Source organism: Podarcis vaucheri (genome assembly GCF_965113315.1).
Source record: "Podarcis vaucheri genome assembly, chromosome: 2".
NCBI classification, from domain to species: domain Eukaryota; kingdom Metazoa; phylum Chordata; class Lepidosauria; order Squamata; family Lacertidae; genus Podarcis; species Podarcis vaucheri.
In genome coordinates, this window is record NC_138760.1 from 82119771 (window position 1) to 82141131 (window position 21361).

General features: G+C 42.3%; 1 protein-coding gene and 1 long non-coding RNA gene across 16 annotated transcripts in view; one reads left to right on the plus strand and one right to left on the minus strand.

Moving 5' to 3' along the window:
* LOC309526090 overlaps nt 1-21361 on the minus strand; it is a 399393-nt gene that overhangs the window by 292848 nt on the left and 85184 nt on the right. The gene's annotated exons all lie outside the window — the stretch shown is intronic.
* Nucleotides 1-21361, plus strand: part of ATP2B2 (ATPase plasma membrane Ca2+ transporting 2) — a 358314-nt gene that overhangs the window by 150996 nt on the left and 185957 nt on the right. The window contains exon 1 of one of the 15 annotated variants that reach the window (XM_082211886.1): nt 13276-13621. The exons of 13 other annotated variants lie outside the window; for them this stretch is intronic. The gene's annotated coding sequence lies outside the window, so the exon portion shown is untranslated. Of the gene's footprint in view, nt 1-13275; nt 13622-13719; nt 13824-21361 lie in introns of those variants that run through there. One more of the 15 variants, XM_082211888.1, reaches the window with a different exon arrangement.

The window sequence follows — 21361 nt, forward strand, 5'->3', positions numbered from 1 at the left end:
TAGGTCCAAGTTGTTTAGAACTTAATATGCTATTAGAAGCACCTTGAGTTAATATACTATTAGAAGCACCTTGACAGGACAATTGTTATATGGTCTTGATAACTGCTCAACAACTGAGCAGCTGAAGCTTTGGGACCATTTTCAAGGGCAGCCCATTAAAATACTTTCTGGGAGTACAGAATACTTTCTGGGAGTACTATCTGGGAGTGTAGTGGCTAGGCTATTCCTTTCCAGGAACTACTGTAGCCTGAGAACAAGTTGACGCTTGTAAAAGGCACTCCTGGCAAGCAAGGCACCTTGCACCCCCAGTGACAGTGATGGATCTCTGAGCATCCACAGACTATGAACCTGCGCTTCCAAAGGGATTGCATGCACGACCAAAACCAGGATTTACACCTAATTCCCAGACCCACAAGGTCTCTGCCTTGTCAGGATTCAGTCTCAGCTTATTGTACCTCATCCAGCCCACCGCAGCATCCAAGCACTTTAGAAGACATCTGAAGGCAGCCCGGTTTAGGGAAGTTTTTAATGACTGATGTTTTAATGTATTTTTAATATTTTGTTGGAAGCTGCCCAGAGTGGCAGGGGAAACCCAGCCAGGTGGGTGGGGTATAAATAATAAATTGTTGTTGTTGTTATCCAGAACTCACACAGCCTCACCTGATTCCAGTGTCCAGAAAAAAATAGAACTGATTTCAGCATGTTGTAGTGGCCTGGGGTGTGTGGCAGAGCCATGGAAAGCACCCCCCTAACACTGGCGTCACCATAGAAGCAAACTCCTAGGAGCTGTGGGAGCTTTAGCCCCCCCCCCCAATAAAATATTTGAGGGGGCCAGGCCTCCCCAAAGTTGATGGACATTGCCATTCAAATGGTATGAGTGCACTGTGTCATGTGATCTATTATGTGGGGCGGGTCATACCTCCCTCCCCAATGTTTCGTTCAAGTTAGCACTCCTGGGCATCACTGTAGCTCATCAGTATGGGGCTGGAATGAGGCAGGGAAGTGGCAACACTGGGGCTGCCCTGACCCTTGAGCCACTATGATATTGATGGCACTGAGCTCCAAAAATTAAGGACACTACCCTAATTTAAAGGTTAGAATCATAGAATAGAATCATAGAGTTGGAAGAGACCACAAGGGCCATCGAGTCCAACCCCCTGCCAAGCAGGAAACACCATCAGAGCACTCCTGACATATGGTTGTCAAGCCTCTGCTTAAAGGCCTCCAAAGTAGGAGACTCCACCACACTCCTTGGCAGCAAATTCTACTGTCGAACAGCTCTTACTGTCAGGAAGTTCTTCCTAATGTTTAGGTGGAATCTTCTTTCTTGTAGTTTGGATCCATTGCTCCGTGTCCGCTTCTCTGGAGCAGCAGAAAACAACCTTTCTCCCTCCTCTATGTGACATCCTTTTATATATTTGAACATGGCTATCATATCACCCCTTAACCTCCTCTTCTCCAGGCTAAACATGCCCAGCTCCCTTAGCCGTTCCTCATAAGGCATCATTTCCAGGCCTTTGACCATTTTGGTTGCCCTCCTCTGGACACGTTCCAGTTTGTCAATGTCCTTCTTGAATTGTGGTGCCCAGAACTGGACACAGTACTCCAGGTGAGGTCTGACCAGAGCAGAATACAGTGGCACTATTACTTCCCTTGATCTAGATGCTATACTCCTATTGATGAAGCCCAGAATTGCATTGGCTTTTTTAGCTGCCGCGTCACACTGTTGGCTCATGTCAAGTTTGTGGTCAACCAAGACTCCTAGATCCTTTTCACATGTACTGCCCTCAAGCCAGGTGTCCCCCATCTTGTATTTGTGCCTCTCATTCCCCCCCCCCCCCAAGTGCAATACTTTACATTTCTCCCTGTTAAAATTCATCTTGTTGTATCCTTGGCAACAAATGCAATCAGATCCAAACAAAACAAGCAATGGTTTCAATGAGAGTGTGTGCTTAACTCTTCAGTAGATAAGAACAGGACTTAACAACGCTTAATATTGGTTGAATTGTGTTCTTTTTCATTGTAACAAAGTCATTACTCATCCTGATGGCAACCACAATAAAAAATATCTGGGCTTTTCTTGTAGTTTGTGAAATGGTTCACAATTGGTTCTAGCCTTGGTGTATAAACAGCAGCTTATGGGGAAGTTTCCCCAGCACATCTGGGTTGTGTGCTAGAAAAAATAGGTGACCACTGTCCATGTACTGTGCTCCACACTAGAACAATTCTAATTTGAAAAGTAGTGCCTGGAAATGGAGATAATTGCAGGGCCGTTTAGTGAGGGCAGCGTGCAACTTTACTCTCACTTCAGCTTTAAGTGTAACGCTTGATCACATCATGTAGAGAGATGCATTAGTGGCCACTGTATAAGCTCAGCAATATGACCAATTGCTGAAGGGATGAATTGTTCCAAAGAACTAGTGCACAGAAATAAAGCCAATAGGAGATGTGTTGCTCTGCAGTACAATCTTCCTGCTGGGATAAAGGGTTCCAGTATTTGATACCAACAGCTTTCACAGTCACCGTCCATGAAAGAAGGTTTATTCCCTCCACCTGCAATGTTTGCAACTGATATTATTCACCCTGGTTAGGAAGGGGAATTGTTCTTTTTCTAGCTGCTGGGGGTGGGGGGGAAAGTATTTTTCAAACCTAATTAATGTGTTTATAGATATGCTTAATGATCAAATAATCATTTGCTGAAAACTGTAATAGACATGATTAACAAACACGATCTTATTGTACCATATTTCTTTGAGACTTACAATTATATCTCACTTCCTAACCAAAAAGGTAATTCAGCTTGCAATAAAATAGGACAAAATACGTACAAAATAACAATGCAAGAACAAATATAAACAACCACAAAAGCATAAAAAACAATCTTCTCAATACTCAAGTAAAACAGCCAAGACCACAAAAGCCTTAAAGTGGTTTTTTTTTTTGGGGGGGGGGAATAATTGTGTTGCTTGCAATCCTGCTGTTGGGTTTCCTTCTTTTAATTACAGGCATGGCTGGGATGATTATTTCTACTGGGACTGCAGCACATAGGGAGGTTGGGCTTATCTTTTTCTCTCCCGCCCCCAACCTTTACAAAAATGGACTGGATGACCCTCAGAGTCCCTCCCAACTCTACAACTCTATGATTCTATACCCTCCCTATAGTGCTGCAGTTAGAAAAAACTCCCATCTGTCACAACTGAAGCTTCCCTGCCTCCTAACCCTGCCATGCCTTTTGTGTGTGTGTATTTTTAACAAGATTGTGGTGGGAGAAGAAATAGTTAAACTTTCCCTTGCAGTGTGATCCCATTAAAAAATTGCCGCAAAAATTGGTGCCCCCCCCCAATTACAATGTGGTTGCAAGTGCTGCATTTAGTGCAACACCTAAATAAAGGGAAGCAGGGAACCAACTGAAATTCTCTTAGCAAAGTGTTTCAGAGAGCAGGGGCTGCAATGGAGAAGGTGGAGTCCCCTGTGTTTTGGCCTCTCCTACTGATCTGAAGACATAAGCATGGAGGAGGACACGTTGCTCCTGGTATCCATGAACTTTAAAGGGGGGCACTCATTCAACCACAGCTGAGAGGTGGTGGAAATAATACACATTTAGCATTATAGAGAAAGGTATAAAACAGAAGGGGAAGGTCAGTAGGGCCTGCTTACACCCTTTCTGGTAAGGTAAACCAGTCGCGTTGTCCCCCAAAATATCCAATAATTGCTTCCACCGCACCATCTGTAAACCTTTACAACCCCCTGGTGGGGTAAAGACTGGGAAGTCAATGCAATTGTTTTCCAAGGTACTACAAGGCAGCCAGACCCCTTTCAGTTTTCTTGGGAGGGAGAGCTAGTACCTGGCTCCTTGTCTCTCCTAGAAATTAGAGCAACCTGCTTTTCTCTGTCAACCGCAGTCCAGTGTCTCAAATGGCTTAGGCTTGGGGTGGGTGTTTTCACACTAATCCTGTGAGTTGGCAACAATTATATAACATGTATTAAGAATAAGGAAGGCAATGGATGTAATGAAGGGACAGAGCAGAATACTTCCAAAACAAAAGGTGCTCTTTAGCTGGAGTCTACCTGGTCCTGAACTAGTTATTTACTAGTCTCTGCTAGATCTCATCATGAGCAACACAGCATAGATGGTCAGTTGCTGGCTTGCTGCCCACATAGGGTTGAGTGACAGCTGGCACTTTGTCAGCCATTCAGAGCACGGGTCAAATAGAGGGCAAGAGAGCATGGTCTTTCTCCACAGGGTGCAGAACAACCTGTATGAAATACAGTGGTACCTCAGGTTAAGTACTTAATTCGTTCCGGAGGTCCGTACTTAACCTGAAACTGTTCATAACCTGATGCACCACTTTAGCTAATGGGGCTTCCTGCTGCTGCCGTGCCGCCGGAGCCCAATTTCTGTTCTCATCCTGAAGCAAAGTTCTTAACCTGAAGGACTATTTCTGGGTTAGCAGAGTCTGTAACCTGAAGCGTATGTAACCTGAAGTGTATGTAACCTGAGGTACCTCTGTACCACAAATGTCATATGTTCAACTCTTAACACATGAAAACCAGAAAGCAACAGTTATTTAGCAGCTCCTTCTTAATGGTTTGAGATGTTCTACAAATCTTTCTGAATGTTTCTAAACATCTAGAGCAGGGGTCAGCAAACTTTTTCAGCAGAGGGCCGGTCCACTGTCCCTCCGACCTTGTGGGGGGCCGGACTATATTTTGAAAAAAAATAATGAACGATTTCCTATGCCCCACAAATAACCCAGAGATGCATTTTTAAATAAAAGGGTACATTCTACGCATGTAAAAACACTCTGATTCCTGGAGCATCCGGATCCGGCCCCTGGGCCTTAGGTTGCCTACCCATGATCTAGAGCTATAGCCCATTGGTAGAACAGGCTGGTACTATACTTTTTAAAAATATACTGGGCATACTATAATCATGTATTTTCCCTAGTCTCTGTTTAGACACTTATTTACATACAGTATAGGTAGATTCATTTTTTAGGTATGCTGGTTCCCAACCATAGAGGTGCACCCTCCAAACCCTGGGAGCCAGCATGGTGTAGTTGTTAAGAGCGGTGGACTCGTAATCTGGTGAACCGGGTTTGCTTCCCCGCTCCTCCACATGCAGCTGCTGGGTGACCTTGGGCTAGTCACACTTCTCTGAAGTCTCTCAGCCCCACTCACCTCACAGAGTGTTTGTTGTTGGGCAGGAAGGGAAAGGAGATTGTTAGCCGCTTTGAGGCTCCTTAAGGAGAATGAAAGGCGGGATATCAAATCCAAACTCCTCCTCCTTCATGCAAAGTCTTGAACCACCTGCAGGGATAGGAAACCAGTGTCCTTAACTAAGGGATTGCTTTGACAAAGTAACTGGGACAAGGCAGTGCTGCTTGCCTGAGCTCTGGCCATTGCCATTGCTATGGCATACTGCGAGGGCAAGGCAGCAGTGAGGTTGGTTTGGTGCAAATGCAGCAGCAGGAGTGCCAGATTGGCTTGTGCTCAGTACACCACAGCAATGGCTGTGATGGAAGGTCAAGTAGGCAGCACTGCCACACCTTGCCAACTATTGCTGCCTGGTCTGAGGTTGACAAGAGCTTTAGGGTTCTTTTCAGAACTACACGGCTGCATCATGGTTGACTGCTCTTCCTGTGTTCAGAAACAAGTTGGATAACTGGATAACTGGAGCAAACTCTGGGTGCTGAGCACTGTACAACTTTTTTTTTAAACTGCAAATGGTTGCACTAGGTCAGGAAGAGAACTGGAGGAGTAGAAGCAGAAGTGTAAGTCAGGTAAGGTAAAGGTAAAGGGACCCCTGACCATTAGGTCCAGTCGTGACCGACTCTGGGGTTGCGGCACTCATCTTGCTTTATTGGCTGAGGGAGCCAGCGTACAGCTTCCGGGTCATGTGGCCAGCATGACTAAGACACTTCTGGCGAACCAGAGCAGCGCACGGAAACGTCATTTACCTTCCCGCTGGAGCGGTACCTATTTATCTACTTGCACTTTGACGTGCTTTCGAACTGCTAGGTTGGCAGGAGCTGGGACCGAGCAATGGGAGGTCACCCCGTCACAGGGATTCAAACCGCCAACCTTCTGATCAGCACGTCCTAGGCTCAGTGGTTTAACCCACAGCGCCACCTGCGTCCCTCATAAGTCAGGTATACAAGGCCATTTAACAGAATCTGTGAATGTAGCTAGGTAAGTGGTGGCATGAAGAGAAAATCTTTAGAGAATGTGAATGATCCGCTTCAAGCAGTTGCTTTCATAGTTTTAATTATTGTGAAGGGAGCAAAACATACGACAGCACTTGGAAGTGCTATGCCAGTGGTCATTGTGTCACAAGTAAATGGTTTTGGAGTGAGGAAAGAGAGAGAGACAGAATAAAAGAAATGAATAGAATGGCGGAGTGGGAAGGGAGGATTATATGACTTTTATTTCAATGCATACCCTTTCATTGAACTGGGGGGAGGGAGACATACCTGATGTAAAGGGGTGCTTTTTCAGTGTGTTAAGTCATGCTCAGGTTACTGAGAGTACATTTAAATGACAAGCAGTTGCATTCAGGCTACTTCTTTTGATGGCATGTTTGCCTGTAAAGGCCCATCATGTATACTGAAAACCTACAAACTGGATGGCCATTGTGTGACTGCTCGGTCATTTGAATCTACCCTGGGTATGTGCAGTGAACTCTGAGCTGTACTGGCCTCTTTGCTAGCTAAGAAAACAGGTGCTTGTTTAAACTTATGCATTTACGTGATTACTAAATGCTAGATGAAACAGGAGTGTTTCAAGAGCAATGGTAGCCGTGGCCTCTTTTCCTTTCCTCGATTAGTGCAGGATACTGATTAAGATTAGAGCTTGGCTCTAGAAGACCCTGATTCAGTCAACTCAGCCATTGGTTACTGAGAGATTTTATTCTCTTATCCATAAAAATGGTACAGCATTATTGCACTTGCTATTTAACACTCTATGTGAAGCACTTTTAGTGCTTAGGGGAAAGTGGTATATAATAAGGGTGTGCACTGACCACAAGACTTAGTTCAGACCTCTGTTTGATACTTTGGAAAATTGCCCATCTCAGTCTGAGGCATGCTTTGACTTGAGGTCCATCTAAGTCTGCTTTGTCCCCCGCCCCTTAGTCATTACTGATATATTTTTTTTAAAAAAAACAACCTAACAGCTATAACTTTTTCCTGGATGAAATTTGCAGGCAAGGTTACTGTTTCTGAGAAAATGAATCCTGACAAATTTCAGAAAGCAAATTTCTAGCAAGTGCAGCAATGGCAGTTTGGGGTTCCACATGCTTTGTGTCCCCTTCACTATTGGGAAATTTTAAAATGGGCATGATAAAGAATAAGAAAAACCTAGAGGTAGATGAAACTTTAGGGGTGTGCAACCCCCCCTGCCTCAAGATAAATGATTGCATAAACAAACCATGTTTAAATTCAGTACATATTTTGTTGTGATGTTCCAAAATCCAACATAACGTTATCTAGGTCCTTGTAGGATATTGTTTAAGTGGCTGATAAGAGAATTTAGTACAAGAGCTTTTGTAGGTGGGCATTCATTTCCTATCCTCATAGTCACAAGTTTGCTTTGGCCCTCTCAAGGTTATGTGAAATTCCAAATTTTTGCCTCACTCTTGTGCTTTAATCTGCTCAAGAAAATGCCATGGTTTCCTATTCATGAATGTTTGCACCTGGAATGCAAGTACAGATTGCTATTGGAACAGCAGAGTGGTCTGGCCAAAAATGTTTCTCCAATTTCCACAAGTGTCAGATAATAGAAAGGTAAAGGTACCCCTGCCCGAACGGGCCAGTCTTGACAGACTCTGGGGTTTGTGCGCCCATCTCACATCTATTGGCCGGGGGCCAGCGCTGTCCGAAGACACTTCCGGGTCACGTGGCCAGCGTGACAACGCTGCTCTGGCGAGCCAGAGCCGCACACGGAACGCCGTTTACCTTCCCGCTGGTAAGCGGTACCTATTTATCTACTTGCCCCCGGGGGTGCTTTCGAACTGCTAGGTGGGCAGGCGCTGGGACCGAGCAGCGGGAGCGCACCCCGCCGCGGGGATTCGAACCGCCGACCTTTCGATCGGCAAGCCCTAGGCGCTGAGGCTTTAGCCCACAGCGCCACCCGCGTCCCTTGTCAGATAATAGAGAAAAGATAAAATAATACTTTGCTTTAACAAGAAGATTGCATTACCTTTTCATTTGCCAACCTGCTTCTGTAGATGGAAATGTGAGTGCTTATCTTCCACGAACGAATCCAGCCTTGAAAATATTTTTTGTTTGTTTATCATCTTACAAGTTATTGGGATCTTAAGTTGCTGTTAGCAATGGTATGAGTTCATACCATTTTAGCGGAGTGTTCTTGCTGCTTATTTTTAGTCAGCTCTATAGTTTGACTTAATGAGGCATTAATAACTAATGAATGTGAGTAAACAAACAAACTGCTTATGATTTCTAGTCCATTTAATGGGCCTTGCTTTGTACCTTAGTGCCTTTCTTATTGGTTTTCTATCTGATAGTCCAAACCTATGAGATGCAGCATTAGCAATGTGACTTACAAGACCATCAGGCAGTTGGGTCACAGCACTGCAGCCATTGCTTACCACTTCCTCATAATAGTTTTGAGACCCGCTGATATGGCAACGTACACCATCACTGTTGTGCTTCCCTGTAGTTCAGTCTACAGCAGTTGTGCTTTTTCTAACTCTCATGGATGAGACGGAGGCAGGGAGGGGCATCTTTTAGAGTGTCCCACCACAATCTGACATATCAGCTACAATGAGTAATGGCCCCAAAGCGGCTTGTACAGAGATGCTCTTCAGTTCCTATCAGTATATTTGTGAAGTTAGATTATTAATCTTTTGCTCCACTGTGTGTACTTTTCTAGTTCCTAACTTCCAATATGCGATGATGGGATTAGAAGTAGTGGTTTCTAACAAGGTAAGAAAACTTGGAATCATAGTGGGCTTAGTGTGTATTGCACAACTGTGAAGAGTGCAAATTTCAGGAAAGGGGTTGAAAATTAAATTGCTAGTATGCCGATGCCATTGTGCAAAACTGTGGTAAAGCCAAACTTGGAATGCTGTGTACTTTTATGGCTCCCATATCTCAAAAACTGTATTGCAGAGCTGGAAAAGGTGCAGAAAATATCAACTAAGCTAAACCAGGGGCTGGAGAATCTTCTCTGGAGTATATTGCCAACCTTGGAGGTTTTTATTTGTTTTAAGAAAAAGGGAGGACATGATAGAGGTTTAGAAAATTATGTACTGTACCACATGGAGAAAGCAGGTAGAAGTCCCCCCCACCCCCACATAATACTGGAACTTGGGGTCATTCAGTTAAGCTAATCAACAGAAGAATCAGGAAAGTACTTCTTCTCAGACCACATAATTAATTTATGGAATTTGTTGCCATAAGATGTGGTGATGACCTCTGCCTTAGGTGGATTTACAAGGGGATGAGACAAATTCATGGAGGATAAGTCAGTCAGTGGCTACTAGTCATTATGGCTATATAAACCAGGTCCTTAAGCAAAAGAGTCAAGCCCTGGCCTTTCCTTGCTTTTCTCACTGGCTGGCCCGCCCAACTTAACTGCTGCCATCACCTGCCAGCTTTTGAGTCTCTCCAGAATGCTTGTTCCATCTCTATGCCTCACTGTAAGGAAATTCCCTTCCTTAGAGTGAGACAAAGAGGAGGTGGAGGTGGAAAGACCAACAGTGCTAAACACTTAGGAAGTATGGATGGGTGAGACAGTGGAGAGGAGAAACAATGAGGAGGAAAGGAGTAGTACAATTGCCAACCTTTATGCTTCCTAAACTGACTTGAGATGGTTGGAGAAAAGGAAAGACAGAAACAGAAATGCATGGAGAAGGAAAGGAGGGACCCACACACATCTTTCTCATATTTTCTCTGCTCCCAGAAGAACATTATAAGAGCCCTGCTGGATCAGACCAGCAGCCTCACAGCAGCCAATTGCTAAGGGAAGTCTGCTGGCGGAACATGAGCACAACAGCACTGTCTCTTGTGGTCCTTCAGGCACCATAGAAGGAAGCTGCTTGAGATGTCCTGGAAGATGAGAAAAAATCAGATGGAGACAGGGATATTTAACCTCCTGCTTTTTCCATTTATTGAGCTGAGAAGTAAGAGAAGGTGTCTGTCATCCCATCCCATCCCCAATATGCTTTAGAAAGCATGGAGATGAAGGAGATAGTGGGATAAGGAAAAGGGAAATTGGATGCTTTTTCAGGCCGCTTGGGAAAGTAGCTTGACCTGACATTATCCATGTAAAGTGGCTATAGAAAAAGCAACTTTTCACCAGGTATTCAACTTCGCAAGTCACTATACACTGGGGGCAGATTCCCTGTTCATCCAACAAAAATCCTACTGATTTGTGCCCATCAGCCCAATGAAAGATGAAACAAAATGAGATGTTAATTCTAACGTAAACCTACATTTTTTTCTTGTAGCTCTAAGGAGGTCAATACTTAGCTTGACAGGTATCTATAGTGTCTTGCCCTTATATGCATTTTTGTTTAGCCAGTTTCTCAAGGAGACTTTCGTAGACTTTGCCTGGTGGAATTAAACATTCTATCCTGCAGCAAACAGAATCTTCCTAATTTTTATGATTGCTGCATCCTTGGGTAGCAGCCTGTCAGACAGTGCAGTTCATTCTGGGTTTTGGCGGCAGATCAAAAAAAGGGTCTGAAGAGTTTTTAAGTTATGAACCTTAACGGAAGTCACAGAGTGAACTTGAGCATTCCATTGCTGCAAAAACAACAGCAGCTATGCATCTGGAATAAACAGTCTATGGCTGAACCTCACAACAAATTATGTCAGATTCTTACTTCAGAAGACATGCCTTGATGGGATTGCATTTGGTAATGTTAGCTGGCCCCTGTTACCCAGGTGACAGTGTGATGACTCACAGCATTACAACAAATAGAGACACTTGCCAGTGGCACATAGCACTGGGAGATTCCCCCCACCCCAACTGATGAGGCTAGCAACAAGGTTAATAGCTTGATCATCACATTGTGTGGCACGTTGCATTGGAGGCCCTACTCTAAATGAGGACTGGGAATACTGGTGTGGAAACAGCTATCCCAGAATGTCTCTTCAGTAATTAATTTAAGTGCTACAAGAATTATCATATTTTTATGCTGTTCATTTCAAGACTCAATGGATTTCCTGTATTGTGTGTGCTCTCTAGCTGTGCTTTGCTGAGTTGGTTGCTGTCACTGCATAGCAGTATCAAATAGTTAAAACAAATAAAAACAAATTGAGCATCTCAAATGTCTCCCCCCAAAAGGTCTTTTTCATATTCTTTTTTTCATTTTAGGAGAGAGCAATGGATGGTATTATTTAATGCCCGTCATTTAATGGATGGTATCATTTTAATGCCCCTTAGAATATTGTTAGGTGGAAAAATTACCGGCAACAAAGTTTTTATGCAACAGATTTTGCAACTCTGATGCATCATAAACATTGGACCCTGGCAGGAGACTTTTGGTGCAACAACATTTGCAACCTAGCACAGCAGCTGAGGTAGCAACTGACAGTTGCAATTCCTGAGCCCACTCAGGACGTCCTTTCACTCTGCAAACTTTATCCTCTCTATTTTATTTCAGTCTTAGACATTGATCTACAGGCTGAGCACTATCACTCGCACAGTTAGAATTGGGTGTTCCTTAGCAGGCGATAGCCTGCACAGTATGGTTAAAATGTAATACAATGTCACTGCATATGATGTCATGATAAGCATGTGTTCCCTGAGTGTTCTATTTATAAATGCAGCTTTTGTTCTTTTTTAAAAACAACAACAACAAAACCTTTATTTACAGACTTTCCCCTATTTTCTAACTGATTGGCAAAGGTGTGATATTCCTTCATCAGAGATGTTAGGGGTTTTTTTTTTAAAGCTTCCATTTTGGTGCACTGCAGTGCAGACTTTGGTTTAACTGGCTGAATTGATATTCTGAGCAGCAAGTAAGCAAGGATGACAGAGCATCCGTACAGCTACTCCTATTAGTGCTCAGGGAGGTGTGCTTGGTTGCAATTGCATGCTCCATCCAAGATGCAGCCCAGTCACGAAGCACTGCTGTCACTAAGATAATCTAGAAAAGCTTCCAACTTGAAACATAGTAATATTTTACATGCTTAAAGGCACAGGGTTTCTTGCATATCTGTCTGTTTCAAAACTTGGATGCATGGCTTCATGCCTAGACTCTGACCCTAAGAATGTTATGGGGCCTAAAATTATCTGAAATTTAAATTTGTAAATATGCCACCGCCAGAAATTTGTAGAATTTTAGAATTTGCTTATACCATCAATTCATGTAAAATGAAGTATTTACATCCAGTACACTGTTGCACTATTTGGACATAGAAGAAATTACCACTTCCCCTACTCAAAAACACTGCTCTCATTCCCCACAGATTCTTCAGTTTTAATAATTCTAGCTGTAAATTGAAATGCCTCTGTGGAAATGCACTGCAACAAAAAAGAAGCACATAAAACAAATAACTTACCAGTAAGCAAAAAAGTGCCTATTTAAAAAAAAATATTGGGGGGGGGGAATTTGCATTTTGGAAAAGTGTGTTGCATCTTCCTTCCCTCCCCATTTCACAAAAGTCTGTGTTTTACAGGGATTGAAATAAATATTAGTACTGAACATTTAAATCTAGGACAGTGTTCTATTTTGCTTCATAGGTTAATGTACTGATTAAAATGTTCTGGTTACCCACATATCGTTATTTCAAATCCTTTAGAAAGAAAGGGGAGCAATGATGTACTCTAATGTACTCATGTCTTGTAGACAAAATCATGCTACATTTGCCTCAGAGATTGGAAACATGTTGCCTGTGCGTGTGTGTTTGTGCACACGCGTGTGCAAAATCATGGTGCTCTATTTACAGAATGCTGCTTTTGTAAATGCTTTTACCTATTTCCCCATTAGTAAAATGAGTTTACAACTGAAAGGCGAAATTTTGATCAGGTCTGCAAATGATTAATAGGGGGGGGGGGGACAACCCACACCAAATCCTGGTTAACCTTAGAGACTGAAATCAAGAGTCTCTGCAGTCTGCATATCCCTTCTGTAGAGATGCAGTAGTGAACAGACTTCTCCCCTTCCTCTCCGCTCCACCAACACGCATTCCCTCCCCCCCGCTTTCTCCAATGATAGTGATAGAACTTGACAGTCCTTGTCCTTGAAGGTTTCTCCCATAAGTGGCATATTCCTGGTAGTTTGCCATCTTCCGTTTTTGTCATTATCCCAAGGGAAGCATTAAAACCACAAACAACAACATGGTGGTTCAGTCCATTTTCTTTGCAAGAAAAAGCCTTCCTTTCCGTGCCACCGTTGCTGTTTGCCCTCCTCCTCCGGCTGTCTGCGACGGCAAGCCATAAACATTCCCTGGGCTTTGCTCTCTCCTTCAGCAAGATGCTCGCTCGGAAATATCCGCTCCTTCCCCCCACCTGCTCGGTCTGGATGGTACAGTCTGCAGAGGGACTCCTGTAATGTAGCTCAGTTTGTCAATCCCTTACAGATGCCGAGCAGTGATTACTCCGCTGTATAATTGAAATAATTTTGGATTTGTGATGATAGCTTAACCAAGTAAGTAGCAGCTTCCCAATCATACTAGCTAATTTTTTTCTTCCTTTCAAGGAGGCATTCCCCTTTCTATTTTGAGATTGTTTATTTGGCAATTTGCATCCCGACCCGCGGAGGCAGAAGCTGTTGGGGGGAAATGGTGTGCAGATTTGGAGGACTGAGTGATGCATTAGATTTTAGTTCATGTCCTTGTGTCTCTAGAAAGGTAATGCAACTTCTACATAAAATATTATAATGGGGGGGGGGCTACACTGCATAAAGCGACTACTGCAGTGAGAGGCAAACGATGTGACAGTACTTGCAGTTTCTTTTTAAAAGTCTAAACAGTAATGATTTTGTATAAGCCAGTTTTTAAACAAAGTCTGAGGGAAATGTGTGTGTGATATTCTTTCTGTTGCTGTTGGTGAAAAACAGATTGGGGCTTGTTTGATTTACAGTGTAGAAGATTTGCCAGATAGAGCTTTTCAACTATAACTTTAAACAGTGAAAACACAGCATTGTATAAAGACTTGTATGTATTTTAACAGGGTGTAAGACTGGAATGACTTTATTATGCATTTGCTGTATAGTTTCAAACTCAGGGTAATGTTGACCTACACAGTTATTCCATCTTTGCGAGTTAGAATGTACTGCTGTGCATAAAGCCGGGAGATTTTCTTATCTTTTAAATAAGTGGGACATCACATTTCTTGAATAAAACTATTTGCCTTGATACTGTAATTAGTTCAGAATATTCAAAATAACCTGACAGTTCTCAAGTCAAAAGCGCTCATAAATGGTGCATGGTAAATCTTTGCCTGTTTCAGGCACAGTTATTGATTTAACAAACATCACTGGAACGCAGGAGGCTTTTCCCCATTATGTAAAGAGAGATCCTAGTCATCTGATCTCTAGTTTAAGATGAGGCACATCATCTGTCTGATTTGTACCAGGCAGCAGTCAGTCCATCTCTTTTGTAGACTTTGATTTATGTCCTATGCAAAGTTAGCCAGTTGTGTTACACTACACATTGTCACCTTTGACTTAATGAGATGGTTCTTTTAGGTGGTCCTGGAACCATTGAGTAGCTAGCAACTAATGCTTTCACCTTCTAAAAGATAGAAAATGAAGCTTGTCTTTAAAAACAATTTTTAAAAATCCCGGGGGTGGGGGTGGGAAGCAGTGTTTGCAATAACACTGCATTCCTTCATGCCTAGCAAGCACATGTACAAATTAAAAGACTGTAGGACAGCTGAAGCTTATATTCATTTGACCTTTTGATTACATGCCCTTACTTATGATATTAAAGGCTAAAGTCAGCATTATAGTGATTAGGGTGCTGAAAGATACCGGGGATACTTGTATACAGACAAACTGCCTTTCCTTCCAGAAGGGATGTGTATAATAATGAATAAGTGCAGGAAGAGAGAGACTGTGCATAATCCAAGCATGGCTCATCCTGTCTGTAAGAAACAGAGAGTTTATAGCTCTGCTTTGAAATATCCACATTTTTCTGTTGCTGGTGGTTTCTGGGGCCAGTGTTTCATTTGGGAAAGGTCACCCATAAGCATGATTATTAGCTCTCCTACTTTGCCTGTAAATAACTAGTTGACTTGGGTTTCCAGCAGGTATTTGATCATATTTGACTTTCACTTGGTTCACCTGCCTTTCAGTTCGGTCTGAATGGCTACCTGCAAAGAGAGTGTTGCATATTTGCCCTGAAGTGCTGGTAAAAATGAGCAGGGTTTGCAAATAGCACAAGAACCTGGGGGTTCATGGGAGGTTATTCATAGTAATGCAGCGTCATTATATTTTCTTTGTGCCTGTATTCCTGTGGAGAATTGATTTTGACCAGCACATCACAGTTAAATATACTTACATTTCCACAGGAGAAATGCTCAGTCCTCCCCATCCCACCTTCAAAAATGAAGAGAAAAAGGAGGTTGGCATCTTCTGTAGTTGATGCACATATAAAAAGGCTCCATGTGTTCATATTGATGCAGTATTTGAGGGTGGCTTTATTCCCCCCTCCACTAGAACTGTAGCATAGGAAAGCATGAAAGAAGATGAAAGAGACTGTGCTTTTTGGAACACTTGCAGGAAAAGGGTTTTAGAAGAACATTTATCTTACAATTCAATATGTATTTAGCAAACCATTCAGAAATTTTATTTCTGAACGCCCCCAGTTACCTGCTAAATACTGCTGGAGACCGCCGTATGTGCTTTGACACTGTTCATCTAAATTGTGCTAGGATTTATTTCTCTCAAAAATAAAAAACCCCTCTTTAGTCATGCTCACCTCTTTTGCCAGGTCCTTTTCCAAAAGCTGATAAAGCAATTTCCTCGTTTCTGCCAGATTTGTCCTTATAATTGCACATGGCTCTTTTGTCTAGGTAGCTATAATTATTTCAAATTCTGATGGGACATTATTAAGAAGACATGACCTTGTAAGTACAAGCCAACCTTGTTGGCTTATTACACTGCAGTAAAACTCTAGGACCTGATATTTATGCATTTCGTTTAATTGGATAGCGATACATGTTACCAGATCTGAAACACATTTGCCCATGCCTAGCCTTTTAACAGTGCTCAGAGACAAGATGACAACTGACAGTGGTACCTTGCAGTGAAAGTTGCATAATCTCCTCTTTTATCTTCAACTGGCAAGAAATGCCTTCTTAGGCAATGGACCTATGCTTCTCAGATTTCCTTTTAAGAATAGGCAAACATGTTAATTGCCACTGTATCTATGCCAAGACACTGAAAAGAAAAAGACTTGTTACTAAATTCATTTAAAATAAAAACTTGGGAAAACTTCAGAAAACCAAGCTTGCAGTCCTGTGCAAGTCTACTTCTGAGTAAATCTTATTGAACACACCGGGGCTTCTTTCTGAGTAAATAGCTAAGGATTGGTTTGTATGGTTGCAATCCTATGACTATTAAATAAAAGCAAGTAATGCTGTAATTCTTCTAGATCATTTGCAAATTTATGCTTAACTTTACATAGTCCTAGAGAGCATATTTTGAGATTGTAATAGATTTCTTTATCTCTCTTTTTTAGAACACACTTGCAACCCAATCCAACACATGCAATGTTTAATTTGGAATCTCGAGTTCATAAATATTTGCATAACATTGCTCGCTTACTGTAGATTGAAAACCTGCCTTTTAGGTTTCAATAGCTTAAAAGTGGGGTGTCAGCATTCCTGATACTATAATGGTGTGCTGGTGATGAATGCAAGGCTGCATGATGTGTGAGGTCTTCATTTGGTGTAGCATAGTGGCTAAGGAACTGAGATGGGGAAGAGTCTTTGGTTCTAGTCTCACTTCTGCTGTGAATTCACTAGGTGGCCTTAGCAAGCCACTGTTCTCTCAGCCTCTCCCTTTTTTGCAATTTGGGAATGATAATACTTAACCTTCTCTACAGGACTGTTGTAAAGATTACTAAGAGAACATTTTAAAAAGCATTTTGGGTATCTGAAATTTCTATTCGCTAATTATTACCGCATCTGTTGCTGAGGTTCTTTTTTTGTAATATAATCAATTGGAAAGACCTTAGCAGCGCAACCTAAGATATAATATACATGCCACATTTTTATTTGCAATACTTATTGTAAAATCAAGTCACTTTTTCATTATTCAGATTGAATTCTATATATGTTCTATGTATAATTGATTTGTGCCCAGAACTTAAGAAAGAATATTGTGCTTTTCACATTTGCTGTTTAATCTTAAGAAAACCTGGTACAACGTTAAGTTGTACTCCATAGCATATAGGAAGGAAAATATTCTGTGGATGCAGTGGGGTAAACATTTTGTAGCCTTATTTAGAAAATAAATTCCACATTCATGAGTTAAACCTTTAAACACTGGAGGAGAATGTGTTTTTTGCCTGAGGACCACATTCTTTCATAGAGAACCTACTGAGGCTGTATGGCAGTTAAACCCCCCCCCCCCGTATCCGCCCTCTCTCACACATGCCTATTCAAACACATACACACACATACACATACCCTCAGCCATCTACACCCTTGTCCATCCATGCCTAGCTCTAGTTCTGAACAATTCTTATCAGTTCGATTGTGAATTGTACTACAAACCATGCAAAAACAGAATATATTCTCAACAGTAGGCACAGCAAATCTCTTGCTTTACACATGCAGTCCCTTGCTTTGCTTTTGCAAGGAAATAATTAATGCACAGGTGTCTATCATGTTCTTCAGTGTGGGAATAAACCATGCTTGTTAAGCATTCTGCACTTACGTAATGGCATCTCAAAAAAAGCTGGTATGGTGCAGTGGCTCGAGTCTTGTATTTAGGCCACAGACACAGAAACAAATTCCTGCTCAGCCATCAAGCTCACTAACCACATTTGGATATTCTGTTAAACAATAATTTAGCGTGACAAAAATTAGCAATGTGCAAGTCTTGGGCTTGCACAACCCCTCCCTCCTCTGGGAGAGCCGCACGGAGTTCAGAAGTCAACTGCGGCTTAACAAAAAACACACACACATCTGTGGTCCAATGTTTTGTTTGAAAGAAGCCACCCTGAAACCAATGAAACATATTGGGCCAGATTCAACTGAGTAGCTGCACTAGCAAGAGCCAGTGCAGGGACTTTGCTATCACAGTGGGATTATCCCACTCCTCCCCTTGTGTCCCCAAATCAGTTTTAAAGGGGGAGTGGCCAGGAGGCTCTAGAACTGCATGGGGTGGGGAAAGGGGGGGGAGCAGAAATGCCTGTGGTCATAGAATGTTTGTGTTAGGGTGATGTTGAATTGCAACCTTTGTGTCCGCTAGTCGACATGTATTCTAGAAGTGTGCATAAACAATTAAATAATAAAGCACTGTAATGATGGGGAAATTTGACTGGCTCCTTTTCTGCAGAGGTGAGTATTTACCCTAGTTAGCATTTCCAAACTGCTTGAGCAAAGTTGTTTTGCATCAAGTATTTATACCTACCAACATCTGTAGTCCAGAAGGGGTAGATATAGGCTCTACAGTCAGATTTTAAGCCCTTAGAACAGCCCTGCTGGATCAGAACAAGTCCCATCTGGCATGTATCCTGTTTCCAACAGTGGCTAGCCACCTGCTTCTGAACACTCACAAGCGGCAACAATGCTCTTTATTGTTTGCCCCCCTGAACATTGCCTCTGAATAGGGACACTCCATTGAAGCCTACATTTTAGGATACTGTGGCTAAAAGCCATCAGTATCTTCCATTCAGTTGCCCATTTCAAGCTTTGTGACATCTGCTCTTAGCTAGAACTGTACATAGTATTCCCAATGAGACTGCACCATTGGGTACTGTGAAACTGTCATCTGATTTTCAGTCCCTTTCTTAATAATATCTAAGAGGGAATTTGCCTTCCCCACTATGACACTTTTCATTGAACTGTCCACCCTGGCGCCAAGAGCTCTTCCAGTTTAGTCTTTTCTGGTTGGTCACATTCATTTGAGGTCACACCAGTGGGGCGTGGTAGGTGCAGCTGGATAGAACCTTGCCAGGTACTTTGCTCTGCATCTGGACAATTTAATGTTGTCTTTAAAAAGGATATTCAGCAACTGCTATCAGCCCTGCTACATGACTACCCATTCCAGGTACTGGCCCTGTGTCAGTTTCTTGTGGCTGCCCCTTGTCATCTACCACTGGTAGTGTTTTTAGGGGCCCTGGGTTGTATGACTCTGGATTCAGACTCCAAGGTCCAACCTCAAGAGAGCCACTGGGACTCAGAGTGAAGCCCAGCAGCCTCACAAGCTGTTGGGGTTTGGGGATGGACTTCTGTGGCTAGCCACAATTGTTTCATAAGGGTGGTGGCTTCACTCTTTTGCCTGTGTGTCTGAAGTGAGAACTAAGCATGTAAATGCCCTTGCTCCCCTATCTGAGGCCAGCAGGGTGTGTGTGTGTGTGTGTGTGTGTGTGTGTGAGACAGAGAGAGAGAGAGAGACTGAATGAAAAGCCTAATTGGATTTTTCATCTGCTTTGACTTTGCCCCATGTGGGGGCAAATATGGCTGACCAAAGGGGCCTCCCTGAAAGTATATACGAAATTAGTAATAATAATATTAATAATTTTATTATTTATACCCCGCCCATTTGGTTGGGTTTCCTTAGCCACTCTGGGTGGCTTACAGTACATATAAAAACATAGTAAATGCTCCCAGTCTGCCATTTTATTGCCCATTCACACTGTTTGGACAAGTCGTTTTGCAGTCCCCCTCATTTTCACAGTCCTGAATAATTTGGTGTCATTTGCAAGCTTGGCTACCTCATTCCTCCCCTTTATACCACAATACAGTTTTTAACTCTAAACTGTAATGGTGTGGTGCTGGGCATAGACAGAGGCATATAATTCATAATATTTATATGAGTTAAACTTAGCAGGGTCCAAGTCATGATCTGGTACTGTAGCAGACCGGATTTTGGCAATCCACACTACTATTTGTGAAGTTCGTCTTTTTAGGAAGGGTACATGAGAAAATGTTGGCTTCACTCAGCACCTCACTACATTTGGCATAGGCTCTGAAGCTAGAGACTCGCCATCTTCATTTTTAGAAAGTTCTTTTCCTGCACTATACAGAATTAGAAAGCTACTGTTTCCAGCAAGGGATTCCAATTTATTTAAAGATGTTCAATCCTCTAAAATGTCGGGAGGAAGCATTAGCTTGTGGAACTACAAAAGTCAAACTTGGAAGCCACTGCTGTTGTCCTTACTTGAGAGGGCTTTCATTTCATACTGCATGTTTACTACATTTCTTTCCCCCACTAGAATTATAATGATTGATTCTGCGTGTTCTAAAAATATCCCTATTGATGGACTGATGGCAGCACACATTTTCAGTGCTTGAAGCTTTCACATTAGATTCTCAATGAAACAGAATGTTTTACATTCTGTCCTTTAAGTATTAGAATAAACGCTGCCAAAGGCAATCAAATATAGCTTACTATGCTGTGCGCATAGCTTGTGTCTACACTAAATGTTTCCAATATAGCTGCATTCTGTTAAGACCAAATATTGCACATGCACGGTGCCTCTTCGTAAGTGTTGTGCAGGTGACTGTAGATGATCTAACAAGGCAGAAAGGTGTTAAGAGATTAGTCAAAGAATTAGGAAGTCAGAATAAATACAGAATTGTAGGAAATGACATGTAGCATTCAATTTTTGTTAAACTGCATGAAAACTTGAATTCAAATGTTTAACATAATACCAACCTGGCTCCCAATGAATGAATTGTATTAATAGTAAGGTAAAGTTAGCCTTAAGTAACCAAGGGTTGGATCCAAACTTAAATTAACTGCACTTAGTTTCCATTAAAATCAATATGAGAAGAACCATTGATTTTAATGGGAACCAAGTGCAGTTAACTTAATGCTTCAGATGAAGAAAACACACCGACAGCACAAGGAAGTGGTTCGAGTGTTCTTCTAGCTAAGTTAGCTCTAAGATTTTTTGGAATGTAGGTTGACCATTGGCCCTCTGACTGTGACTCCCTTCATTGCACCCATCCCAATTGCAGCATTGCCACAAAGAGTGGAGCTTGACTTCCACACTTCTGCTAGTCTGGTTTGTGTCTATAGGTTAAAAAGAATATGAAAAACTTGCTGCTGAGCTTTCTGCAGTGCTATATCCACAATGAAATCGGGGACCATATGATCCCACAAAAGGCTCCATTGCTGACCACACATGGTGTCCTAATTGGAGGAGTACCTAGTGGCACTGAGCATGATGTTTTTACACTCTTTTTAGGCATATCTCCACTGATG